Here is a 27,407-nt window from a genome sequence, read left to right as displayed (position 1 = left end):
AGTAAGGTAAATGAAAAAAAAAGATAAAAGGCGAGCACACTAAAATCTACCTATGGACAAGCTGTAGTAACCCATGAAGACAGGACTCCTTCTATAGAACCAAATCCTAAGCATCTAAGTAATGTAATGTTTGGGTAATTGAGAGAATACTCCATAGTAAATCCACCTTAATGACAGGTAAAATGAACAGACAATTCCTTTTGACTTTCAGGAATAACCTTATGAAAATAAAAGAAAGAAAATAGGTAAGAAAAATCAAATCTCCATGGAATAGGATCCTAAATCAAATAAGTATTATAAATAAAGGGACATTATATGCATGAGCAGCACATACAGCGCTGCTACCATAAAGCAGAGTATTAGCTGTTTCTCTATCTTTTCCTTTTTTATGTTTCTTTTCACTTGTAGTGGAACTGAGGACTCTTGAAATGCTGTGACGCAGGGGCTGAGTTCCAGGGCAGCCAAAAAACCTCAGAAGGAACAAGCGAGATGCCAGGACATCACGAGTAGGAAGCCCAACGAGGAGAGGAGCAGAAAAGCCAACAGCACGACAAAGGACCGGAGGAACTGCGGGACATGAACCAGAAGCATAGGTAAGTGAACAGGAAGTGTACCGTGACGACTCCGAACACTGGAACACGAAGCGTTCCAATACAGGACCCGAGGAACTTTATACTCCCTGCTGGTGCCCACGTATGTGACACAGCAGGACAAACCGGTGCCAGCGTATGCGTTGTAGTGGGACCGGCAATCCCGACCATACACCTCCCTATGGTCCTCCTACCGGCTTAGGTTTCTCAGGATAATGTCTATGAAATGAATGCAACAAGCGAGAGGCGTGCACATGACTTGCTGGTTCCCAAGTGCGATCTTCAAAACCTTAGCCTTTCCAGTGTATGAGGTATTGTAACCCGTGCCTCACCCTCCTTGATTCAATTATAGCCTCACCCTCATATTCAGGTTCATTATCAATGATCATTGGAGCTGGATGAGTAGGTATGCATATGCCAGCCACTACAGGCTTCATTTAGGAGACGTGGAAAACCAAGTGTATTTTCAGTGTAGCAGGGAGGACTAGCTTCATGGCAACAGGGTTGATAACCTTACATATCTTGAAAGGGCCGATAAACCAAGGTTTGAATTTACAAGATCCCCTCAAGGCAAGGTTTCTGATAGATAACCATACTTTGTCTACTATGGCATATGCAGGTTCTGTACATCGATTGAGATCCGCTTTTTTCTTATTTCAGACTTAGCTCTTTCTAGATTTTCTGTAGCTATCTTCTGTATATCATGCCATTTTTTCACAAAGTCAAGAGCAGAAGGAGCAGGATGAGAGAGGGGAAGGGGTGAGAGCTTGAACCGGGGTGAAAACCATAGTTGAAATAGAAAGGAGAGAAGTTAGTAGAAGAGTGACAACGATTATAAGAAAATTCAGCTACCCATATGAACATGTACCAATCTGCTGTGGAATGTAGAAGCTGACATCTTAAGTATTGTTCCAAACATTGATTTACTCTTTTGGTCTGACCATCTGTGTGAGGATGATGGCCAGAGCAAAACCCGACATCACTCTGTAGCAAGGCACCTATCCCTTTCAAAAAGTTAAAAATAAATTGAAGACCACTGTCTGACACCATAACAGAGGGAAGGCCATGAATGCGTACTATATGTTGTACGAACAAGGAAGGTTACACAGAAGGGTAAACCCGGAATCACTGGGATCTGGATACTAGACAATATATAAAAGGGTGGTCCCAGTACTTATAACATCAAAAGTGTTAGCGGTCAAGACAAATTGTGAAACAGATACTCAAGACAAGTACAGTACAAACATAACTTCTTGTCACGCCTTCTCTGCGTTTCCTCTTCACTAAGGGGACCCTGTATGCTTCCTATCTGCATAGGTTCTTGTTCCTCTACTGCCTACTCCGAGTCCTTTTTTCACTCTTTGTAAATTATAGCACAGCCTTCTGTGTGCCCCTTCTCTCTTTTCCTTTAGTTAATTCTGTGATCTAATTTTACCACCAAATCCATAAGGGCATTACATGACTTGGGGGGATCAACCACTTGTGCTAACAGATCTTTCAGTTCATCTTTCAACCCTCTATAATACAAAGCGCTACGGATTTCCTCTGGCAATCTGGCTTCAACTACTGATCTGTTGAATGTAGAAATGTAAGTCATTAGGGGCCAGATGTAGGTAGGGTTTTACCGGTCGGTAACGGCCGAATTCGGCCGTTACCGACCGGTAAAAGGAATTTGAGATGTAGGGGGCAGAATCGGTAATTTTACCGTTCTGTAATTTACCGATCTGTAATTTTACAGAATCTGTAAATATACCGGTCGGTAAATTACAGAACGGTAAAATTACAGATTCTGTAAAATCGATATGTAGGTGGGACTCTGATGAGTCCCACAAGGCCTAAGAAATCGGTATTTTACCATCAAATTCAATTTGATGGTGAAATACCGATTCAGGTGAGCATGCAAATGTGTGCATGCACACCTGTGCCATATGACAGGCAGACCTGCCCTTAGGGCAGGTATGCCTGCCATATGGCCCCGAACCTTTTTTGGGGGTGCTAGAGGGTGTCAAAGTGACACCCCCTGCACCCTTGCCAAAAATCTGTATTTACCGATCGGTAAATACCGACCTGTAATGCCCCATTCATTCCTATGGGCTTCAAAGCCCATAGGAATGAATGGAGCATTACAGGTCGGTATTTACCAAATCGGTAAATACCGACTTTTAAGGAATCGGTAAATCCACATCTGGATTTACCTACATCTCGGTACATCTATTTTACCGACTCTTAAATACCGAATCGGTAAAATTCGGTATTTAAGTGTCGGTAAAATAGATTTACCTACATCTGGCCCTAAATCCTTTGTTCACTGTTTCAAATTTAGAAGTTCTGTATCCACTGACTGCATAAAAGAGTGCCTATCGAACAGTTTTCTTAACTCTTCCTTAAGGCTGGGCAATTATGTAATAACAGGTCATTCCTTTCTATGAGAGATATAGGCCAGTTTGCTGCTATTCCTCCTAAGTAGGAAATAAAAAAGGCCACTTTAGCTTGATCATTAGGAAAACAGGAAGCCTTATACATATAATGGAGTTGGCACTGGCTGATAAAGGTAGCAGATTTAGCAGAATCCCCCATGAACCTCTCTGGAGGGGGGACAGGGATATACAAAGGTGTAGTCACTTGCATGACAGAGACTCTTGGGGTGGGGGACTGGGATGGAAGTGGAAACTGAACCCCTGCACTTCTTGTCATGTTCCTACACCTGACTTCTGTCTCATACCCCTCTAGAGTGCATCTACTCGTGAAGCCAAAGCTTTGGTTTCTTTCTGAAGATTACTAAGCATATGTGCCAAATCCATAAGTGTCACCTGACTCACTTCCATGGCGTTTGGGCGGAAGATAGAGCGTGAGCTTCGTGTTCTGTTAAGTTCTTACTTAAGTTTCTGCAGGAACGCTATGCAAAGATGAGAGATCCCAACCTCCCCAGGTGTCGTATCAAACCCAACTGAGTCAAAGTAACAGCAGTAAACCAGGGGAAGAAGGGAAAACAGGGAAGAGAAATAAAAGTCCCACGATGCTCCCCGCTCTAGGACAGGACCAGACAACCAGGGGAAACCAAACAAAGACAGAAAACGTAAGTATGTAAGAAATGCTGAATCTAAGGGGTAATAAAGGAAAATATGTATGATTCCTAGATACCTGAATAGTTCCCTTCTTCGCTGACTACTGACAAGCTCTGGGGGGTAATCCCTTGTCTGCAGAAAGTAAAAGGAAGGGTTTAATTAGGGAGTGAAGTAAGGTAAATGAAAGAGAAGATAAAAGGAGAGCACACTAAAACCCACCTATGGACTAGCTGTAATGACCCATGAAGATATGACTCCTTGTATAGAACCAAATCCTAAACATGTAACTAATACAATGTTTGCGTAAGTGAGAGAATGCTCTTTAGTAAATCCACCTTAACGACAGGTAGAACTAACAGGCAATTCCTTTTGACTTTCAGGAATAACCTTATGAAGGTAAAAGAAAGAAAAAAGGCAAGAAAAATCAAATCTCCATGGACCAGTATCCTAAATCCGATAAGTATTATAAATAAAGGGACATTATATGCAAGAGCAGCGCATACAGCGATGTTATCGCAAAGCAGAGTAATAGCTGCTTCTCTCTCTTTTCCTTTTTTATGTTTCTTTTCACTTGTAGTGGAATTGAGGACTCTTGAAATGCGGTGACACAGGAGTCAAGGACCAGGATGGCCAAAAACCCACCGAAGGAACAAGCGTGATGCCAGGACGCCACGAGCAGTAAGCGCGACGAGGAGAGGAGCAGAAAAGTCATCAAAACAACGAAGGACCGGAGGAACTGTGGGACGTGAACTGAAGGCATAGGTAAGTGAATCAGAAGTGTACCGTGATGACCCCGAACACTAGAATGCGCAGCATTCCAATATGGGATCCCAGGAGCTTTATACTCCTCTGCCGGTGCCCGTGATGTGACGCAGCGGGACCGACCAGTGCCCGATTATGCGTATTAGTGGGACCGACAATCCCGACAGGTAGAAAGACATCCCATTTTCACCTGAGTTTTTCTGGGAGTCCCATGATCATACTCTTGAGGGTGTTTTTGAACCTCTCAATAAGCCCACTGGACTGCGGATGGTAGGGTAAGGTAAGCTTGTAGTTTACTCCACACTCTTTCCACATTGTAGTGATATACCTAGACATGAAGTAGGTACCTCTGTCTGTTAAGATCTCCTTAGGAAAGCCCACTCTGGAAAAAATTACCAGGAGGGCCCTGCCACTACAGGAGCTGTCGTGGTTCTAAGGGAAATGGCCTCTGAATACCTAGTGGCATGGTCCACCACCTCTAGGATGTAACTGTGTCCAGGTGCAGTTGGAGGGTTTAAGGGACCAACAATGTCAATCCCCACCCTCTCAAAGTGAACCTCAACCACTGGGAGTGGAATTAAGGGGGCCTTTGAAGTGCCACTTGACCTACCACTGGCTTGGCAAGTGACACAGGCGGAACAAAACTCCTTGGTGTCTTCTGACATATGGGGCCAGTGAAAATGAGGGACAATCCTGCCCAAGTCTTACTTTGCCCAAGGTATCATGGACGAGGAATGTCATGTGCCAGGGAGATGAGAAGCACTCTGAACTTCTGGGGTATTAGCAACCACCTGGTTGGACCAGGCTTGGGGTCTCATCCTTCAGAAAACAGGAGCCTATCCACACAACAGATCCTATGGGACCCTCAGCAGAAGCTTGCTGTCTGAGCTGCTCAAGAGATGGGCAGAATAGTTGCTCCAAACTCAAGTCTGCACTAGAATGGCCGCCTGCCACCAGGTACTCTGCCTGTTCAGGCCCAGGTTCCCCTGGGACAGTTCTTTCACAGGGACTGAGATCATCTCCCTTAGGAGACTGATCCTCACTGGGAGTTTGGGAGGAGGATAATTCCTTACCTGCCCTGCTCCTTCTCTTAGGAGCTATCTGGTTCATTTTTCCAGGATCCAGTGCTCCCTCACTGCTAAGCTGTTTATCATGATCCATGGAACAGCAAAGACACTGGCAGAGTTGCCCATCATCTCTGCAGGAGTGCTGAACTCTACTTCAGACCAGGCTGAAGTCTTTCTATATCATTACCCAACAGACAATCTACAGGTAGATCTGGAGATATTACAACTCTTTTAGGGCCAGTTACTTCTCCCCAGCTGAGACTCACAACTGCCAAGGAATAATCAGTCCTGACATTGCTAGTGTTGGGTACATGGCACATTTGGCCAAGTATGATCTGTTCAGGGGACACAAGTTTGTCTGTCACCATGGTGACACTGACCCCTCTGTCCCTGAAAGCTATTGCTTCCTTTCCATTGATTAAAGGCTGTTGCCTGTACTTGCCCACGTTAGTGGGACTTACTAGTAAGGTGGCAAGATCTATGCCACCATCACATACTAGAACAGCCTGAGTTGGAGTTCTGAACCCAAGGTTAACCCTATTAATCCCTTGGTTGTTGTACTACAGCTTGTACTGGTGCTAGGGGGAGCAGTTGCCTCAGGGGCCGTGGTAGTAGGTTCCTTGGGCTTTGGACAATCAGCATCTCTTGTCCAATTGGTCTTTACTTTACACAAATAACACCAAGGTTTCTTTTTACCATTCTTGGGGTTTTGGAACTCACCCCTAGATGCAGATATTTGGGGTCCTTGAGAAGACTCCTTTTTGTCTTTGCCCTTCTCCCTACCCTTCTCCTGAGGGTTAAAAAGCTTGTATTTCTTTTGGTCTCCTCCACCACCATGGTTTTTCTGCTTTACCCTGGAGCGGAATGTTTGCTATGTCCAGCATTCCGTCCTTCAATTGTTTCCTTTGCATATGTCGCCCTAAGTGGGAAGGGTATGACCAGACCGGGGTCCTGTGCTCACTGCACCACTGGATTCAAGCTAGCCTGGCTGATGAAGGGTGATGCCCTGAAACCGGTCCCAGGGTGCTTGCTTCTGGTCCAGGGAGGACCAGGATTGGCAGTTCGAGCTGGACTGTTCCCACAAGGAACAGGGTCAAGACTGATTTGCATATGGCTGGGTCCAAACTGGGGTGGTGTGGTGAGCAAACGAGTGATGGATTTAACCCAGATCCTTGTGACTAGAAGTGAATGTTTGTATTGTCCAGCATTCCGTCCATCAATTGTTTCTTTTGCATAAGTCGCCCTAAGTGGGAAGGGTATACCCAGACGTGGGTTCCGTGCTCATTGCACCACTGGATGCAAGCTAGCCTGGCTGATGAAGGGTGATACCCTGAAACCTGTCCCAGGATGCTTGTTTCCGGTCCGGGGAGGACCTGGCTTGGCAGTTCGGGCTGACTGTTCCCACAAGGAACAGGGTCAAGACTGATTTGCATATGGCTGGGTCCAAACTGGGGTGGTGTGGTGAGCAAAAGAATGATGGATTTAACCCAGATCCTTTTGACTGGGGGTGAATGCTTGTATTGTCCAGTATTCCATCCATCAATTGTTTCTTTTGCATATGTAAACCTGGTGCGGAGCCATTTGTCTGCCTTCTTTTCTAATTCTTGGGGAGAGGTCAGATTAGAGTCCACAGGTACTGGTGCAGTAGTTGCTTCTGACAGTTATCAAGGATGTGCTCCCTCATTATCAAATTGCACAATCCTTTATAGTCATTTGCCTTGCTTCTATGAAGGGAGCCTTCCAGAGCCTTAATAGCACTGTCAATTTAATCTACCCAGTCCTGGGTATGTGTCTTCTGGGTGTCTCTGAACTTACTTCAGTATTGCTCAGTGGTTAAGCCAAACACATCTAATAATGCACGCTTCAGGACTGCATAATTGTCAGCATCCTCTTCTCTAACCGTGAGGAGCTTGTCTCTACTTTTGTTAGCAATGGAGAGCCACAGGATAGCTGCCCACTGCCCTGAGGGTCCTTCTGTACTTAAAGGCCTTCTCCGAGGATATGATCCATTTATGGATATCATCCCCCTCCTGGTAAGGGAGGCCTATCCTTCTTAGGATCCTAGTTTCAAATTAATCTCTCCCTGATTCTAGGTACACTATTGCTGCCACCATGAGACTCTAGTCCCAGTTTCTTCATAGCTTTCTGTGCTTCCAGGGTCTCCTTGTCAAGGGTCAACTGGTCTTGCGTGAGCCTAAGTCTAACTCTCTCACGTTTGATCTGATGGTACTCCCTTTTCAAGGAGTTATCACTCTTGCTAGAAATGGAGGTCCCTATGGAACTGTCTGAAGCATTGGATTCGACAGAGGGGGGCCTAGACCTCCTCTGCCTACTCTGAACCCTCCCAGGAGCAATAAAGGGGACACCCTCTGTGTCATCTGCACTATTTCCAGGGGGATCAGAGTTTGCCAGTGTGGAGTCACCAGACTCCTCTTGGCCATTCTCTAGATTGTGGTCACTAGGAGGATCCCCTGGTGCCCCCCTCTTCAGGGGCTTCCCCACCCATATTGTCCTGTTCTTCTGCCCCTCCAGGATTCTTGTCATCCTGATGAAGTATCTTTAAGAGCAGCTTAGTGGTGGGGTTGTTACCTGCCTTTAATCTTCTAAGGTTACACAGGGTCCTTAGTTCCTGGAACTTCAGACCACTCTACTTAGCAGACTGGGGTACACTGATATCCCCAACTAAAGACATGGTCATTAGACACTAGACATGGTCACAGAGCGCCACCATTTTGGGAGGTGTGCGCTTTTGTCTAGGATATATAAAAGAGGATACGCTGCGCGGCTGCAGTTGGTTTCACATGAAAGCTGCTCGTATTTAGGCGAGTCAGTCTGCCTTTGTAAAGTTTTTAAGCAATTCTTAAAGTGGTCCGCATATTTTAAAACTGTAATTACCTGTTTGAACTTGAATTTGACAGTAATTGCACACGCACTCTGCACTTTGAAATGAAACGCTGCTTCACGGGAAGTTGGGGGCGGGCTCTTGGAGCCTTTGTCCCTCGTCTGGGACATAGAGCACCACCATTTTGGGAGCTGTGCGCTCTAGTCTCGGATGTATAAAAGAGGAGACGCTGCTCGGCCACGCAGCAGACGCGCAGTTGGTACGCCACTGGTGTGCCAAAGCCAAGCCCATCTGCGACCGTCAGTGTCCCGTAGGTGGCCGGCGCAGGCCATGCTGCCCGTCAACCCGCAGGGACAATTCACACCATCAGGTATGGGCGCGAGGCACTGCTCAAATTAGGCAACCTCCACTAGTGCCGGAATATCACGACAAGCAGAGACATGGGAGTGATCCCTCACTGCCTTCACTGCAGCTGGTCTCCGGTTGGGGGGCAGGAGGACTCTCCATCAGAGCCAGTTCTGAGCACCAAGGCAATTAGCTCAGGATGACAGGTGAAACATTTTAAAGCCTTACTGCTTAATACTCGCTCCATGCAAAAAAAGAAGGCACAAAAATATGACATTCTAGTAGAGGAGAACCCTGACCTCATGTTCCTCACTGAAACATGGTTGTCTGGATCCTCTAACCTCACCATTGCATCCACCACCCCCACAGGCCATAAAATCATGAGGAAAGATGCCTGGATGGGATAGTTGGGGGGCGTCGCCATCATTTTTAAACAGGAACTAGAGTGCTCAGACATGCTACTAGGCCAGGTGGAAGGGACGGACTGCCTGTGGTTCTGCTGTACCCCTTTTCCCCATCAATGCATTGCAGGGATGCTGATTTACCGACCATCGGGAGCACCTGGTCACTTTACCAGCACTTTATATGAGTGCATCACTCCGCTTGCCCTTAGATACAATCTCTTCCTCATTCTAGGAGACCTGAACCTTCACTCAGATACGCCTGAGGATCCCCGTGTGATGGCTCTGTCCGAAACCATGGCTGCCTGTAATCTTAGTCCCTTCATCACAGCTCCCACACATAATTGAGGACAAGTTCTAGATCAAATCTTCTGCAATATGGAATTGGAGGTGGACCCTCCAATCCCGCTAACCTGGTCAGACCACTTCCTAGCTAATTTTAGGATAGCAGATACCAGGAAGTTAGTCCCACCATGAAGGGAATGGCTGCACTTAACTATAGAGCCCTCAATAAAATATCTTTGCCATCCCTTCAGAGGGCGCTCGATTCCTCAGCCCCTTCTCTCCGGGGCAATCCATAGAGGATGCTTCTGGTTTAGAATTATGGCTGAGGACGAACATCAAGGCAGTCGCCCCTCTGACCTCGCGCACCTCAACAGGACCGGTTGCTCAGCGCCATGGTTCAATGAAGCCTTGACAGTTAGGATAAGCGACTGCAAAGGCCTCGATAGGAAGTGGTGTAAGTATTATTACTCCGAAGATTTCATTACCTATAAGGCAGCTTTTAAATCATACTATAAAATGGTGAAAATGGCCAAAATAAATTATCTACAGAACAAAATCTGAACCACCAGTAATAAGACTAAGGAAATCTTTAACATTGTGAAGTGGTTCACGGCTTCGAAAGCTGCTAGCAAGGAGGCTCAGCTATCAGCAAAGTGGACAAGCCAGGTGGCCCGCTGCTTTCACGATACAATAACGACAATCCAGCAGTCCTTCTCCATGGAGGCAGGGGAGGCATCCCCTCTCCTTGCAGTCAGGATGGTACCAATCGACATCTCTTGACCCCCTGGCACCATTTCAATGGCCTCCACTGTTATATAATCCTGCCATTCAACTTGAGGACTCACTTGCAGCTCTTGTGGACGTCAAGTCTGGTTCACCAACAGATGCATGCCTAGCTAAATTGATACCTGTAGTAGCAGCGACCAAAAACCACTCGGTCAATAAGGTATTGAACTCCTCTCTTGAAGCAGGTATTGAACTCCTCTCTTGAAATGGGCATTATACCACCACTTTGTAAACAGGCAAAGATCCTGCAAATCCTAAAAAAAAACAACTGCGGACCCTATGAACTACAGACCCATCTTTCTCCTCCTGGCCTTCTCCAAGGTGTTGGAGAAACATATCAATAAAGTGCCCATGGAGTATGCGGAGATGCATAACCTTCTGCACCCCACACAATCTGATTTTAGGGCAAACTACAGCACTGAGACCACCCTGCTGAAGGTGACAGAACATCTCAGAGAAGTTGGACCTGGGGGGCAGAGCGATTCTCATTTTGCTTGACCTGTCAGCGGCATTCGATATGGTGCCTCACGTAATGCTTCTCGACAGACTGAGGAACATGGGTATCGAAGAGAGTTCACTGGCCTGGTTAACATCCTTTTTGGAGGACAGAGAATAGATCATATGGACTCCCCTGTTCTCTGCACATATGCCCAGCATACAGGTTGGAGTCCTACAGAGCTCCTCCCTCAGCCCTGGCAGAGGCACACTGTGCCAAAATACTCTTGTATGCTGATGACACACAGCTAATTTTCACACAGACTGCAATGGGGAGGCAATCAGATCCTGCCTCACAGAAGTTTTTTAATGGCTGAAGAAGAATAAGCTTAAATGCAATCCGAATAAATCTGAGATTGTCCTCTTCGGCCTGCCTTATGAGAACAACTGGAGCCTTTGGTGGCCCGAAGAAATCTCCCCCCCTGCACTGCCCAATCCAGTCAAGAACCTGGGTATCCACATCGACAATACACACTTGCTGCGGTCACAGGTTCAGGCACTGGTGGGAACCTATTTTGATTTATTGTGGATGCTGAAAACATTCCTTCCACTTCTGCCCCCAGGTTCCAGGAAGATAGTAGTGCAGGCGCTGGTCACGTCCAGACTTAACTATGCTAACGCCCTCTACCTGGGACTACAGGACCTCCTTCTTCAGTGCCTAAAGTTAGTGCAAAACTCTGCAGCCTGAGCGATTCTCAGACTGAAACCTATCTCGCACATGACCCTCCATCTCAAAGCCTTACACTGGCTTCCAGTGAGGGAGCAGATTAAATTCAAGGCCATTGTAGTTTTTTTCAAAGCTTTCCACGGCTTGGGCGCCGGATACCTTAGAAAGTGAGCTAGTCGCTACACACCCTCTAGAGCATTTAGGTCATCCTCATAATATGGCTGCATCCCCAAAACAAGCTTAGCACGAAAAGGTGGTAGGTCTTTCGGCCTGCATGGAGCACAAGCATGGAACAAACTGCTGGCGGCCCTAAGAGCATCTACAGACCTTCCTCATTTTAAGAAACAGCTGAAAACATGGCTTTTTAGGAGCTAAGCCTCCACTGGGCAGCCTTCTGAGAATCTCCAGCGTTGGGACGCTCCAGCTGGAGCAGCTGCAAGCTTTATAAAGCCTGGTCATTCATTCATTCACAAGTAGGCCTGGGCGGTGAGCTCCGCTCCGTTTGAGGAGTTTTTTGCACTCGACGCTCAGCAGAGCTCGCGGAGGGCAGAAAACTCCATTCCATGTAGTGCAGCCGAGTTCTTTCCCCGCTCGCGAACAGTGAGTTCTCGTGTGCGAATTGCCTCTCTGGTAGAATTTCTGCCCGAGCGGCAGGAAGAACAGCACGAACTGCAGTTCGCTCTGCACTCCGCAACTTGTGGAACTCCGCAGAGTGTTCTGTAACTTAGCAGAGTTCCACGTGGCGAAACTCTGCAACCTACACCCAGGCCTGGTCACTAGGTGTAGTGCGGTGTTGCACCGACCTACGCTAGTGTAAACTAAACTTCCTAAGATTGGAGAAAGGGTTGTGCTAGACCCTTAACAAACAATCTAAAAATTCAGTAGAACTACTTATTCTATAAAATGTTGTATGTGCCTAATCCTAGTGATGGTTTTTAAATTAATCTATACCTAGATTAGCTGGTAAAACAGTGCAGGCTTGAATCCTAGCCGCTGCACACCAATGTAGGAGGCTGGCTTAGCGTATGGTGCTCACTTATAGTGTAGCACCCTACACTAATCCAGACAACCCTTATGGTGATTTAGTGGTCTTAGACAACATTAGAAAGCTCTCTAAGTGGTAGCTGTGGAGAGCAGCCATTAGGCATAGTCAAGAAGGAGTGTAAAGCAGCTTGTTTTACCAGTACTTAATCTTATGGTATAGGTTAAATGAAAAAGAACCACATACCGTGGTTATAAAGATAGGTATTTATTATAAACATTCACTAACACATTGCAATATCTTGTACCTGGAGATATGTGAACCACAACTAAAGTTAGATATGGACCCAAAAGATGTAGAAGAGATGCGGACCCAAAGAACCACCCCAGGTAAGTACCCAGGAACCCCACGGAGTGAGTGTGCAGAGGGGAATGGGTACATCTTCTAACTTACGGGGCTCCGTCTCTCCCATGCCTAATCTGCCATTTTGCCAATGAGATGGGCTATCGACTCCTTTTTCTTACATGACAATAATGGGGCAAAAATAAGCGGGCGTTATTTTATCACCACCGTGAATATGGCTGTTTGTCTTGTCACTAAATACCACCTGGTTACATTACTGGGGTGAGGATTTATGTGGATAAAAAAGCAAACATCACCTCGGCCTAGCCATGCAAAGAATTACTAAAACCGAATAAGAAAGCAAAGCCAGCTAGTATGGAAACTACATCAGGGTGACAATGATACTCCATGACATAGCGTGTGTATATTACGGATTATAAAACAATCGTAATGAGTACGCTGTTTGGGTGGGTAGCGGAAAAACTTAACTTAGGGGTAAACTCGGTGAGTACACCACTCCCGAGTGGCCCTTCCGAAAGCTGAGTACAAGTAGTGTGGTATGCTTGATGAGTGTGTGAACTTATTTGTTGACTAAACCATATATTTCAGCATGACTTCGGAGACAGCAGAAGGAAATATGAGTATTTTAACCTACTAAAGGTAACCCTGAGCACCAGGGCTTTGGTGTCTGGAATAAGAATGTGGAATATGCTATGAAAGATGCATGCAATAAGCAATATTAGAACAGATAAAGTACTTCAATGTAAATATTCAGCCTAATTCTGGGACTACTTATCTTTTTATCTTTGCAGTAGAACCCAAGGAATCTCTCGTGGGAAATTCCTCAGAGTAAGGCTTAGGGTTTGACACACCTACTACCTCGAATGGAGGATGGGGTATAGATAGAAGTACTGGGAGCGGGAGTGTCCTGAAGAAGGCCGACGTGACCTAAAGATCAGGCACATTGAAAAGGCCGAAACATGTTGACCACCGGGCAGTAAGGAGGGGTCTAAGGGGCACATCTTATCTCCCTAGCACCACCATCCTTCACGTTTTTAATCCTGACCGGAGGCTCCAGGACTAAAACAGATTTAGGAAAACCTCCGAGTTAGTTTTAACACACACCACACCACAATTTTCACCTTCATTTTTTCCAGTCACAATTTGGAAAAATTGTTTTCTTCTCTTTATGTTGTGTATGTCTTCCCCAAACCTATTGCTCCACCCCAGGCATTGGGTGCGTCGGGGTGTATTGGAAGCATGTCACACTTCAGTGTAAGGGGTTATAACGGGGTATACCCTAAGAATACTCTGACCTGGGTCAGTTAAGTAGATACGAAAAAGTGGTCAGAGTCTATTGATAAACAAAAAACACCCAATGGCTCATATGAATATAGCTGCCGAGCAGAATTAACGAACGAACCCCAAGGACTGCGAGATTTGTTTGCGCACCCACACAGGGTCTCCATTGGACAGATTATGAAGCAATAAATACTAGATATGCTGATTTGAAAGCCACGATGTCCCAGTATTGTTTATCCACATAGGAACCGAGGATGGTCCAACTTTAATGGCCACTGAACGGGCTGACACTAAGCGCTCCTGTTCTTTCATGTCCTGAAGAAGACCCCAGCATGAGGCTTCAACCAACCCTTAAACCGGGGGTCGAAACGTAGACCAGACCATACCTACTCTCTAACCATAGGAAGAATTAATGGAGTAATACAGATCCTATGCTAAAGAGTTATTTGGAACCATTGATCTCAATAAGACTGTAAAGACAGTACTGAATACCACTGTGATTGTTTTATGGTCACAACAACCTTTACCCAGTCCCCACCTTTATCCAATCACACCCATCCCATCTAACTACCTCTTTTCCTCATCACCTTGAGCGCGTCGATATGTCATAATGGAGCTAATGTATGTCATTTTATCTGTTTCTACACATGAAGGTTTTTTCCATGCACCAAATCGATATTTATGTCCTTAATTGTCTACCTGATTCAATGAAGTAATTGAAACAATCCTTTCTGAAAATGCTTAATTTTGATTCCACAATTTCTGGTACTTATTGAATGATACTAAGTATCGAGATAACAAGATGCTTTAAATTTAAAGAAAAAAGAAAAAAATTCTTGCACTATATGGATGGAATGTTGATAATTTACAAATGATAATATTCATATGAGCCATTGGGTGTTTTTTGTTTATCAATAGACTCTGACCACTTTTTCGTATCTACTACACTTCAGTGTAAGGGCAGTATTAAAACGCACAGCACGTTTCCACATTATATCACAACACGACTTTCGTTCACTCTCTACTCCTTTTGGTGTGTATAACTATTTGATTGGGAGCTTGAAGTAGGTGAGCACCGTACCCTCTCCCCTTCTTTTGTGTGTTAACAGAGTGGAAACAAGACTGCATACTCAATACAAGTCAATGGGTAAGTCGCGATTGCAATTTGGCAGTAGAAGGACCCTTCTCAGAGAATCCTGAACAAACCCAGTGGAAAAAGAAGGTTGGAGAGTCAGCCCACCAGTGGATACGCCAGGATACCTACATCAGGGAAGCAGGTGCATAATCAATCAATCAATCACAGCATTTGTAAAGCGCACTACTTACCCGTGAGGGTCTCAAGGCGCTGGAGGGTGGGGAGTGCTGCTACTGCTCGAAAGCCAGGTCTTGAGGAGTCTTCTGAAGGTCAGTAGGTCTTGGGTCTGCCGTAGGTGGATGGGGAGGGTGTTTCAGGTCTTGTCGGCAAGGTGGGAGAACGATCTGCCGCCGGAGGTTGCTCTTCGGATGCGGGGGACTGTTGCGAGGTCGGCAGAGCGGAGCGGAGCTGGCGGGTGGGGGTGTAGAAGCTGAGTCGTCTGTTGAGGTACGCTGGTCCGGTGTTGCGGAGTGCCTTGTGTGCGTGGTTGAGGAGCTTGAAGGCTTTCCTTTTGTTGACGGGGAGCCAGTGCAGGTCTCTCAGGTGGGGTGTGATGTGGCTGCGGCGGGGGATGTCGAGGATCAGGAGTGCAGAGGCGTTCTGTATGTGTTAAAGCTATTTCAGGAGTTTGGCTGAGGCTCCTGCGTGGAGGGCGTTCCCATAGTCCAACCTGCTGCTGACGAGGGCCTGGGTGACCGTTCTTCTAGTTATGGTGGGGATCCACTTGTAGATCTTGCGGAGCATGCGGAGGGTTTTGAAGCAGGAGGAAGAGACGGCGTTGACCTGCTTAGTCATGGAGAGGGTGGAGTCGAGGATGATCCCAAGGTTGCATGCGTGGTGGGTGGGTGTTGCAGCTGTTCCCAGTGCAGTCGGCCACCAGGAGTCATCCGAGGCCAAAGGTATGGATCCGAGGATGAGGACCTCCATGTTGTCCGAGTTCAGCTTCAGTCGGCAGTTCCTCATCCATTCGGCGACGGCTTTAATTTCTTCGTGGAGGTTGGTTTTGGTGGTGTGGGGGTACTTAGTGAGGGAGAAGATCAGCTGAGTGTCATCGGCGTAGGAGATGATGTTGAGGTCGTGAAGTCGGGTGATGTGGGCGAGCGGTGCCATGTAGATGTTAAACAGCGTTGGGCTGAGGGATGAGCCCTGGGGTACTCCACAGATGATCTTGGTGGCTTTGGAGCGGAAGGGGGGAGGCTGACGCTCTGTGTTCTGCCGGAAAGGAAGGAGGTGGTCCAGTCCAGGGCCTTCCCTTGGATCCCGGTGTCGTGGAGGCGTGCGCGTAGTGTGCGGTGGCAGACCGTGTTGAAGGTGGCTGACAGGTCCAGGAGGATGAGGGGCACGGTTTCTTTGTTGTCTAGCAGGGTCCTGATGTCATTGGTGGCAGCGATGAGGGCAGTTTCAGTGCTGTGGTTTCTGCGGAACCCGGACTGGGGCGGGTCCAGGATGCTGGTCTCCTCAAGGTAGCGGGTCAGTTGTTTGTTGACGGTCTTCTCGATGACCTTTACCGGGAACGGGACCAGGGAGATGGGCCAGAAGTTCTTGAGGTGCTTGGGGTCTGCCTTGAGTTTCTTGAGTAAGGCGTTGATCTCGGCATGCTTCCAGCTCTACGGGAAGGTAGCTGTCTCAAAGGAAATGTTGATGGCTTTCCGGAGATGGGATGAGATGGCGGGCATGGCATTGTTGAAGATGTGGTGTGGGCATGGGTCTGACGGAGATCCGGAGTGGATAGTGTTCATGGTCTTGATGGTTTCGTCGTTGTTTATGTTGGTCCAGGCGAGCAGGCGGTTGGTGCGGATGGTGGTCGTGGGGGTGGAGGTCTCAGTGGTTGTCGGGGCAGTCGTGGCGTTGAAGCTGTCGTGGATGTCTGCGATCTTGCAATGGAAGAAGGTGGCCAGTGATTCGCACAGGTCTTGCGAGGCTGGGGTGTCGTTGGTGTTGGAGCTGGGGTAGGAGAGTTCCTTCACGATGTTGAAGAGCTCTTTGCTGTTGTGTGCGTTGTTGTCTAGGTGATCTTTGAAGGAGGCCCTTTTGGTGGATCTGATGAGGTGATGGTGTCTGCGTGTGGCGTTCTTGTGGGCTGCGTAGCTGTCCAGTGTTCATTCCGGAAGCCAGTTCTTCTCTAGCTTTCGGCAGGTTCGTTTGGAGGCCTGGAGGTTGTCAGTGAACCAGCTGGCTTCTTTATTGCTGGTGTGGCTGTTGGGTGGGGGGGCTTCTTGAACGGGGTGAGGGTGTTGGCGCAGTCGTCGATCCACTGTCTGAGGTTGCGGGCGGTGGTGTCGCGGTCAGAGGGTGGGCTTTGGGCGAGGGTGGTGGTTAGCTGGATTCCTCCTAATCCGTTGGTGCGGTCCCTGCGAGTGATCTTTGTAGCCTTCCGGGATGGCTATGGTGATGTCGGGTGCCGAGGAGGGGTTCAGCAAGGTCTCCGTCAGGAAGGCGACGTCTGGGGTGGTTGACTCGAGTAGGTCCCAGAGTTCAACGGCGTGTTTGCAGGCGGAGCGGGTGTTGAGAAGAATGCATATGAGGTAGTTAGATTCTTTCCTGGTCGGTGGGTTGGCGAGCCGGATGATGGTGAAGCTGCAGTTCCGGCAGGAGAAGGGTCCTTGGGTGCGCTTTGGGCGGCCAGGCAGCAGGTGCGTGATCGTCTGGCGTTGAGTCCGTGGAGGGTGCTGGAGTCGTAGCGGTGTCGGGTGTCATGGCGTTAGCGGGGGCCATGGGTTCTGGCACTGGGCGCGATCCGGTGGCGGACGGGCTCAGGCAGGCTTGCCTCAGGCACGCCTTCAGCGCATCCGCTGCGCAGCCGCCGCCATATGAGGGGAGGTGGAAGGGAGGAGCAGCTGGGAGGCAGGAGCAGGTCGGCTAATGGGCGCGCAGAGGGGCGGGCCGCAGGGAAGCAGCGGTGAAAAAATGGGTGAGGGACAGCGGAGGGAACAGAAGGCAAAAGGGGAAGAGCCAGTAAATGAGGCAAAGCAACAACAGCTCAGGCAATTACAGAAGGGAAGACAGGCAAAACAGGAAATTAAGGCAAAAACAGGAATTAACGCAAAATGAGACAAGCAGTCAGAGTTCTGAGCAGAACCAAGGGAGAAAGCCTGGCCTCAAACTCGCGTTAGAGGCAGCAGCAACAGCAAGCTGAGTCACGGGCACAACAGGTGGTGCTGTTGCGGCATGGGGATCGGCATGCCTGGGAGCAGGGTCATCGGAGCGAAGTGATGTCGGAAACCGCCGTAGACCACAAGGGAGGACTTCAGTGAAGATGCCACTGGTGAAGAAGGAAAACGAGTCCGGTGGAACCCAAATGTGGATTCCAGATGAGTACCTGCAAGCAAAGGGGACAGAGTCTATGCCACTCAGACGTAACCAGGAGGCGCGGAAGACGAATGCCCACCGATGTCGGAGATGCAGGCGAGTTGACAGTGCCCTTGAAATTGCAGCTGTGCGGATCAGGTGATGCTGTGGAAGACCATGAGATGTTCATGAGCTTTCCCACGTTGGATGTGACAAGCCAAGGGGTCAGTGTCTGGCAGGGGCACCAACAAGCCTTGGCAACGGTAACCAACATAGTCATCAAACAACATGCAGTGTTGGGACCAGCAAGGTCCAAGTAACTCACCACGCGCAGGTAAGTCAGAGCAGGCTCTGAGCAAGAAGGGGAGCCCACTGGAGCTAAAGAAGACCCTCAGGAGGACCCACGGGCCGAAGACACAGGAGTTGCAAGATGACCTCGACACAGGAGTTGCAAGATGACCTCGAGCAGCTCACCAAAGGATGAAGGCCCACAGTGCAGAGGATGCAGTGCAGGCAAAGATCTTGGCTTCAGGAGATACTTGTGGCTGGAGCTTCTTGGAGCCCGAAGATCTCTGGTAAAGAGAGTCAACAAGCCTTGGCAATGGCAAGTTGACACGGTGCACAGGAGTACTGATCCAGTGGTTTCGACGAGGGATACTGTCTTCAAAATTGCTATGAAGACAGTGCAGGCCTCGAGGGAGTTGCAGAACCACCACTCGTGTAGCTGTACCTTTCAGAGTCCATAGGAGCTCTGGAACAGCAGACCGGTTAGCTTTGTCACAGTGCCTGCAGATGCAGGGAAGTGACTCCTTCACTTCAAAGGAAATTCCATTGTGTGTCTTGGATGTCCACAGGCCTTGTGAAGAACCTGTATGGAGCACAGGTACAGACGTTCCAGAAGACTGGCAGGACAACAATACCAGGAGCAGCAGGAGTCTTCCCAGTTGCAGTCTTGGTTCCCAAAGCGAAGCCAAAAGTTCCCAAATGGATGAAGTTGAAGTGATTTTGGAACTGACTCTTATTCCACGACGAATCTAGGGACCCACACAGAGGTAAGCCCTTAAGTACCATAAGGAAAGAGTTGGGACAATTAAGGGGTCCCTCCCAGAGGAGGGCCTGGATAGTGGGGAGGATACTCCCATGTCCTTTGTCCAGTTTCGCTCTGAGACAATAGTATGTGAAGGTCAATATCGGGGTGTGTTGCTGTGTCTGTGAAACATCATGCAAGGCTATGAACATGCCATTTGGGTAGGCATCCCCCACTGTCTACAGCCCAGCTTGACCAAGCAGTCCCAACAGCTTATTCTCCTGCGTGACCGACAATGCGGTATGAAATTTCAACAGGAGTTCTGGAGCTTATAAAGGGACCTTACCCGTGTGCACCCTTAAAGCTCGCACGTGTGCTGGAGTGTTTCGGGTTGATTTCATTACGTATCAAACCTTTGCGCTTATGCGGTAGAATAGCTTGTAGTGGAATGGGAATCATCGTGCTCTGCTGTCAGATATGGGACATAGTCATGGGGAGCATGCCAGAAGGGGGTGAAATTGTCCTATGTACAAAGTTAGTGTAAGTGTTGATCTGGTGCATTAAAGCCTCCTAGTGTATACGGTAAGGTGAGGGCTTCCCATCGTATGAGTGGCCGTATCCCTACCCAGGCCATTGTAATTATATGCGCCCTAAGTGTTTAAAAAAGTTGTTGTGGCGGCATGATTGGAATGCTGATAAAAGAGGTATAGAAATGTAGGCAGTACTATCATATTGATAATGGCTATTACGTCTGCTAAAGCTAGCAGCCGGCCGGACCACCTTTGTATTTGATCCTCCAGTTGCGAGATGGCCCTGCCATAATGGTAACGTTTACCAGTTTAGCATCACGAAGAACCAGATAATTGGCCTGGTTTTCAATCAGATTTTTCTCTGGTTGATAAGAGAGGAAAAAAGCGCTTTTTTTCAAACTAGAATTGAAGAGGCCACCAATCCTACAAAAGAATTATTTCGCATCTATAAGGAACTCACGGATACAACATGTTTAGATACACAAGATACTTACTCTAATGACATATGCGAAGAAATAGCTGACTACTTTGTCGAAAAGGTGGAGAAAATTCACGCTACCTTTCCTAAACTCTCTACATCAGGAAAAGAGACAAGGTCCAGAAACCCCCCCACTCAAAAGTCAATCCTTACCAAATTTACCACACCTGACAATAAAGATCTGGCCATCATCATCAATAGTATCCACTCAGGTTCCCCCAATGATGTGTGCCCTCTGGCAAAAAGCAAAGACATCATGGAAGAGTGTCTCATTGACCAATTAAGAAACATGATAAGCCTCTCATTTAAAGAATGTTATGTGCCTGAGGCTTGGAAAACAGCACAAGTTATCCCTCTCAAAAAAAAAACGAATATCCCTGTTATCCAATTCCTAAATCTCAGGCCCATCTCCCTCTTGCCACAATGTGCCAAGATTATAGAAAAAATAGTCAATAAACAACTTATGGTCTTTCTAGAATCAGAAGATGTTCTCCATCCGACACAGTCAGGCTTTAGACCTGGCTATTCCACGGAATCAGCTGTTTTATATTCCACGGAATGCATTCGCAAGATGGTGGACGAGGGAGAGACAGCAGCGTTGGTCATGCTAGACTTAAGCGCAGCTTTTGATACTGTGCTACATGCCACGCTGCTGTCCCGACTTTCGGATATAGGAGTGAAGGAACAAGCATTGGCTTGGTTCAAGTCTTTCCTCACTAAAAGATCGTTCCGGATACATTGCCCACCCTTCAAATCATCCTCTCGTGACGTGAGCTACGGGGTTCCACAGGGCTCTAGTTTGAGCCCTACCTTATTCAACATCTATATGGAGCCCCTGGCTCGCGTCGTAGAGAACTTCGGGGTGGGCATTGTTAGCTATGCGGACGACACCCAGCTTATGTTCAAGCTTACCCCAGACAGTGAGAAATCTGCCACCAATTTCTCGTGCTGCATGGCTGCTGTCGCCACATGGATGGACAACAACTGCCTCCGTTTAAATGGAGACAAAACGGAGGTGTTGGTGGTCGGGAACAAAACCTCAATATGGTCCCAGGCATGGTGGCCGGCAGCTTTGGGTGATTTTCCCTGCCCCGTAGAGAAGGTTAAAAATCTAGGGATTATGATTGACTCCGATCTTTCAGGAAAATCTCAAGTTAACAAAACTATAGGCAAGTGCATGGGCACGTTAAAAATCCTGAGAAAAATCATAGATCTCATCCCGACGGAAGCCAGAAAAACGATTCTCCACGCTCTCATAACGCCTCATTTGGACTACGGAAACGTCCTCCTATTAGGCGTGAGCCAAAAGCAGTTACACCAGCTACAATGCATACAAAATGCTGCAGCCCGCATGATACTGGGTCTTCCTAAAAGAACATCTTCCAAAGCGGTGCTGGCCAAACTTCATTGGCTCCTTGTTAGGGAAAGAATTAGATTTAAAAGCCTTTGCTATGCCCATAAGATTGCCTATAACAAGGGACCCATCTATCTAAGAAACCTTCTCACCATCCATTGTCCGATCAGAGATCTGAGATCCTCAGGAATGACACAATTCAAACTCCCTCGTATTCACAGAGCTAAAATGGGGGGTCGCTCCTTCCGATACCTTGGAGTAAAATACTGGAATGCCCTCCCCGTCCATCTGCGCATGGAACCCTCAGAAACCCTTTTCAGAGCCAGACTAAAAACTCATCTTTTCCCCCAATAATATTGCCCTACTCCTCTTCCGTCCTTTCCCTCTGTTAGTTGAGTCTGCAGTCAGCGCGGGGACACACTGTTTGTGCAGCCAGGCGCTTTATAAATGTTTTTATTATTATTATTATTTTCTGGTCAAGAAACAAGAGCTACCTGTTGAAAAGTACAACGCACACACATCATTATGAGGCACGAGTCAGAGCCATTTCGATTCAATGGACAGCGACAAAACCTTGCAGTTGTCCTGTAAGGGAAGTGAATCAGTATCCGCGTACAGCTCCAAAGATGAGTGCCCAGAAAGCCCAATGTGTTCCCGTTGGAGGCGCTGGGTGCAGCTCTTGCAAAGACATGACTTCCTGTCTGCCGGATGTCCACCCTATGTCTGGTGGGGATGGATTCTCCTCCAGGCCCTACAATTTCTAATCTGTACTCCGGCACCATCTGCGCCAAGGGCAGAGTGTGACCTTCCCACATATGCATGAGAAACCCTAGGTCCTGCCATGTGAATTATGGGTGTGCGTAAGCGGGGCTTTAAGTGGACCGGGTCCCGCCGTGTCTCAGACCCGTTAGTAATTAAAAATGGACTTTGAAACGGGTCCCTACACGGCCCTATATGTGTGCCCTTAACATTACTGACAAAAAACGCTGATCGAATTCTGAACAATTAATGTAAAAAAAAACATTAAGGTAATCAATGTCAGCCATTTGGTTTCTGTTTGTATTGAACACCTTTTACTCAATCTTGTATCAAAATACCGTGGGATGGCCCACTATAGGGATCACTAAAATGTAGTTTACATGTTTGACCCACGCCCTTATTTACATAGGCCCCACCCCTTTTAGAGCACCCTCCTCCCCCAGGCGTTTTGCTTCCAACTTAAATCGATGTATAACGATTAGTACAATAGGTGTGAAGCCCGGTGAGCCCAATGGGTGTTGCACAACCCGCCCCAGAGCAAGTCTGCACAATAAGCTTTCCTCCCCTCCCCTCTGCACTGCTTATGTTAAACCTACATCACGTGCAGCGATGCATTGATTGCAGCTATGTTTGCGCCCGATAAGTCACATATAAACATATATTCTTATATTATATTGTGAAATATGTATACAGCGCTTATTACCTCTATGTGAAACAATGAAGCCTTTAGCTTGCGTGCAGCTCAAAGGGCTAGTGTTCCTGTGGCAGAGATCTATAGGAAGTGCAGCTCAGAGGGCTAGTGTTCCTGTGGCAGAGATCTATAGGTAAGTGCAGCTCAGATGGCTAGTGTTCCTGTGGCAGAGATCTATAGGTAACTGCAGCTCAGAGGGCTAGTGTTCCTGTGGCAGAGATCTATAGGTAAGTGCAGCTCAGAGGGCTAGTGTTCCTGTGGCAGAGATCTATAGGTAAGTGCAGCTCAGAGGGCTAGTGTTCCTGTGGCAGAGATCTATAGGTAAGTGCAGCTCAGAGGGCTAGTGTTCCTGTTGCAGAGATCTATAGGTAAGTGCAGCTCAGAGGGCTAGTGTTCCTGTGGCAGAGATCTATAGGTAAGTGCAGCTCAGAGGGCTAGTGTTCCTGTGGCAGAGATCTATAGGTAAGTGCAGCTCAGTGGGCTAGTGTTACTGTGGCAGAGATCTATAGGTAAGTGCAGCTCAGAGGGCTAGTGTTCCTGTGGCAGAGATCTATAGGTAAGTAACCTGCAGGTCACAGGCTCCAATGGTAGCAGAGCTGTGTGGCACCAGATCACAAATTCCAATCCCTGTAAAATTGCTCAGGGAGGAAGTTCCTTTCAGCAGCAAGCAACATACGTGATAGCTAGAGGTCGTTGGTCCAGTCCCTACGTGATAGTCCAGCAGGCAAATGCCGTTGCTGCAGAGAACTTTGGGTTTCTGCTGCAAAGATATGTGGGTAACCCACAGGCCTATATTTTCCTGGCACGATAATATAGTTCAGAGGCAAATGCTTTGGCGGCAGAGATCTGCCTGTAACCTACGGGTCATAGTTTCCAAAGAACAAAGTGGAAGGTGCACTCAAATGAAGTCAATAGAAGTAATAGTTTAAAGTGTCTTCTTCTTTATTCAAAAAGTATTCGTGAAACATAGGCACAGCCAACGCGTTTCGTTCCTCTTGCCTTTTAGGAACTTCGTCAGGGCGAGTTCTGTATGTGGGATCAACTGGAATCAGAGGCGGTCATATGGTGTTAAATCAAGGTGGCCGTTAAATTCGTCGGACCAAAAGAAATAACCAGCAGTCAGCGCCCAGTCAAGATTAATGTAGGGTATATTGACCTCGTGCACTCCTCAACCAAGATTCTATAATAAATCGCGCGGTGCTGAAAGCATTGGATCCCACGAGAAAGACCTCCGAAGTAAGGAAATCAAGTAAGTAGTTCTTTCGCCGCTGGTCCGGTTTTGACCCGAAAGTATATGGCGAAGAGCCCAGAGCGCCTATAATAAGTCGTGCGGTGCTTAAAGCATTGGATTCCATGAGAAAGACCTCCGAAGTAGGGAAGTCAAGTAAGTCGTTCTTTCGCCGCTGGTCCAGTTTTGACCCGAGCATATATGGCGAAGAGCCCAGAGCGCCTGTGATGCACTGGCGTAAAGAAAACTGAGGGGGCCTCCCTGCACGGTGCTTAGGGGGGCCCCCTCCGGGCTCAATCAGGAGCTCTCCCGGCCAGAGTTCAGTGCTGAGGGGGCCCCTTGGAGCTAGGGGCCCCCCGCACTGCGTGGGCTGCAGGGGCCTGTGTTACGCCCCTGATGGCGCTCGATTCCAAAGTTTCCGCACAGACGGCGTCCTGCCTTTGGGTTTCTGCTGCAAAGATATGTGGGTAACCCACAGGCCTATATTTTCCTGGCACGATAATATAGTTCAGAGGCAAATGCTTTGGCGGCAGAGATCTGCCTGTAACCTACGGGTCATAGTTTCCAATGCCGGAAAGATAGGCCAGTTGGACAATGCATCTTTTTCAGGCTCTGTGGCTAACCTGCAGGTCACCGGTTACAGCAGTAAGATAATTAATAGGGTTACTGCACCCCCTGCAAAGATTTGTGCATGATTCACAGCCTCACTTCCAAATAAGACAGCTCTGAGGGATAATGCATCTATGATAATGCATCTGGTGAAGAGATCTGAGTGTAAATATGAGGTCACATAGCTCAGTAGGCTCGTGTGCCTGCTGCAGAATATGTATGTCACTAGTCGGTCACGGACTCCAATTCCAGCAAGATAGGTCAGTAGGGTAAATGCGCCTTCTCTGAGCACCTGGTGGGAGTGAGATCTTTCGGTCACAGGATACAATCCTGATTAGCTCGTTACTGAATAAATGCAACTTCTGTAGAAATCTGTTTGTAACTTGGAAGCCACAGATTCCACGCCTTGTGAGGTAGTTACGTGTTAGTTAGGTAGTTGGCGAGTGTGGGCGAGGAAAGTCCAACGGGGGCCATGGATGGTAGCCACCGCTGGCGCTGAGAAAAGTTCCATTCACGTGGAGGAAGCTATAGCTTGAGTAGAATATCTACTTGAGCAGCAGAAAGAAGCAGCGCCCTCTTACGCTGCGCATGGTGCCACTTGAGCTGATTTTCGAGCGTGGGACAAACACCTGATGTTAAAAATCAGCACAACCTTTTTTGGTCTCTTCACTTAGTTCCATGTAGTGGTACTTTGTGAACTCCGCCCAGGCCTAGCTCAGTGAGTAAATCCACCTCGTGGTAACATCTGTGAGTAACCTGCAGGTCACAGGTCCCATTCTCAGTATACCTCAAGGGCCAGATGCATGCTCTGAAGACACGCACGAGTAACCTGCAGTTCGCGCGCATGATCCCATAAGCTAGCTCGGGGGCTTGGTGCGCCTGCTGCAGAGATGTGTCACGAGGTGCGCATGCTGCTCCAGTATGTGTCACAGCCCCGTCGCCTGTTCGTTAGGGTCACTAATGAGGGGGAGCAGGCTGGAAGGGGAGCTTTAGGAGAGCCATGATGTGGAATTAATTATCGGTGAAGTGATAATGGGCACCTCTTGCTCCCGGCTGCTGGTACCAGAGACGGATGGGTCCCCGGGGAGCCGTCCGGAAAATGTCAACATATAAACAGGCTGCAGTGAGCAGGCAGGTGTCAGCCAGGGAGGGGGGTAACCATGGCAACAGAGAGGATGACCATGAAGGGGAGAGATGGAGAGCGGGAGGGGTGGCGCAGGGAAAGGGTAAGGAAGAGAGAAAGGAGCTGGACGGGTCTGCAGAGGCAGTGGAGAGAGCAGAGACGGGTGGAAAGGGGCACGTAGGAGAGGAGGCAAAGGATGAAAGGGGCGCATAGAAGATGAGGCAAAGGATGAAAGGGGCGCATAGGAGAGGATGAGTAGGGGGAAGATGCGGAGTTGGTTGCATACGCTAAGAGGATATGGGGAGAGGAAAGGAATGTTGAACTCGTGATGAATGAGAAAATGAGGGAAATGGGGGGAGAGGGAGACGCTGGGAAGCAAAGGATACATTGAAGGGAGAGAGGCGAGAGTGGGAGATGAGAAAAGAGGTCAAGAGATTTGGGGTAAATAAAATCCGGATCTTCAGAAAAGAGACTGGTTAGGGTGGGTGGCGCGAGTGGAGGGTAAAGGGGGAGCAGTAGAATTAGAAAGAGAGAGGAGGAAGAGGAACACAAAGTAGCAGAGGGACGTGAGGGGTGGGGGGTGAAGGGAGGGAGTGCAGGAGAGAGGCACCGGAAAGCGACTGATGAAAGAGAGGGATATTCGCGATAGAGAGAACAGGCTGAAACTAAGACAAAAGAACTAAAAGAGACAGCAGTTAGAAAGAAACAGAAAGAGAGAGAGAACTGGAGGGAGACGCAGCTGACAAATACCACCATGTCATGTAGATCACCTCAAGCCAACCCTGTTTTCACTGGGGGCTCGGCAGTTAGGGGCATGGTATGCAATACACCTGTACACTACAATCACCTTTAAAAAATATGTCAAGTTTTCCAAGTCTGCTAGAGAGTAGTGTTTCCAGTCGATGATTTGTGACTGGACTAGTAGTTCCGGTTTGTATTAGTTAATGAACTAAGGAGGACTGCAAGTCCCAGAATGCAAAGAAAGACTGCGCTAACCATGTATGGTCCTGAAAAGCTTGAGAGCTCGGCTGTAAGTGAGTGCCCTCTCCTTGCACCCAAGTAAGCAGTCGGCTGACCCCAGGAGACCAGCGAGCACAGCGGTTGTCGGTAAGTCGATACTGGGAGCTGGAGGAATCTAACGCTCTAAACTAACTTCTACAAGGAGAACAGTAGTGCCGATTACATACTTTTTCATTAAAGCGAGTGCAGAAGCACCGGTACTGCGGCGACGCCGAGTGGACAGCCGCGGAAGAG

The 27,407-nt window shown here is 48.0% G+C and overlaps 1 long non-coding RNA gene across 7 annotated transcripts in view; it reads right to left on the bottom strand.

Moving 5' to 3' along the window:
• Nucleotides 1-27,407, bottom strand: part of LOC144825091 (uncharacterized) — a 1,621,997-nt gene that overhangs the window by 1,001,097 nt on the left and 593,493 nt on the right. The gene's annotated exons all lie outside the window — the stretch shown is intronic.

This window comes from Lissotriton helveticus, chromosome 1_1, assembly GCF_964261635.1.
Source record: "Lissotriton helveticus chromosome 1_1, aLisHel1.1, whole genome shotgun sequence".
NCBI classification, from domain to species: Eukaryota; Metazoa; Chordata; class Amphibia; order Caudata; family Salamandridae; genus Lissotriton; species Lissotriton helveticus.
This window is presented reverse-complemented; position numbering and strand designations above follow the sequence as displayed.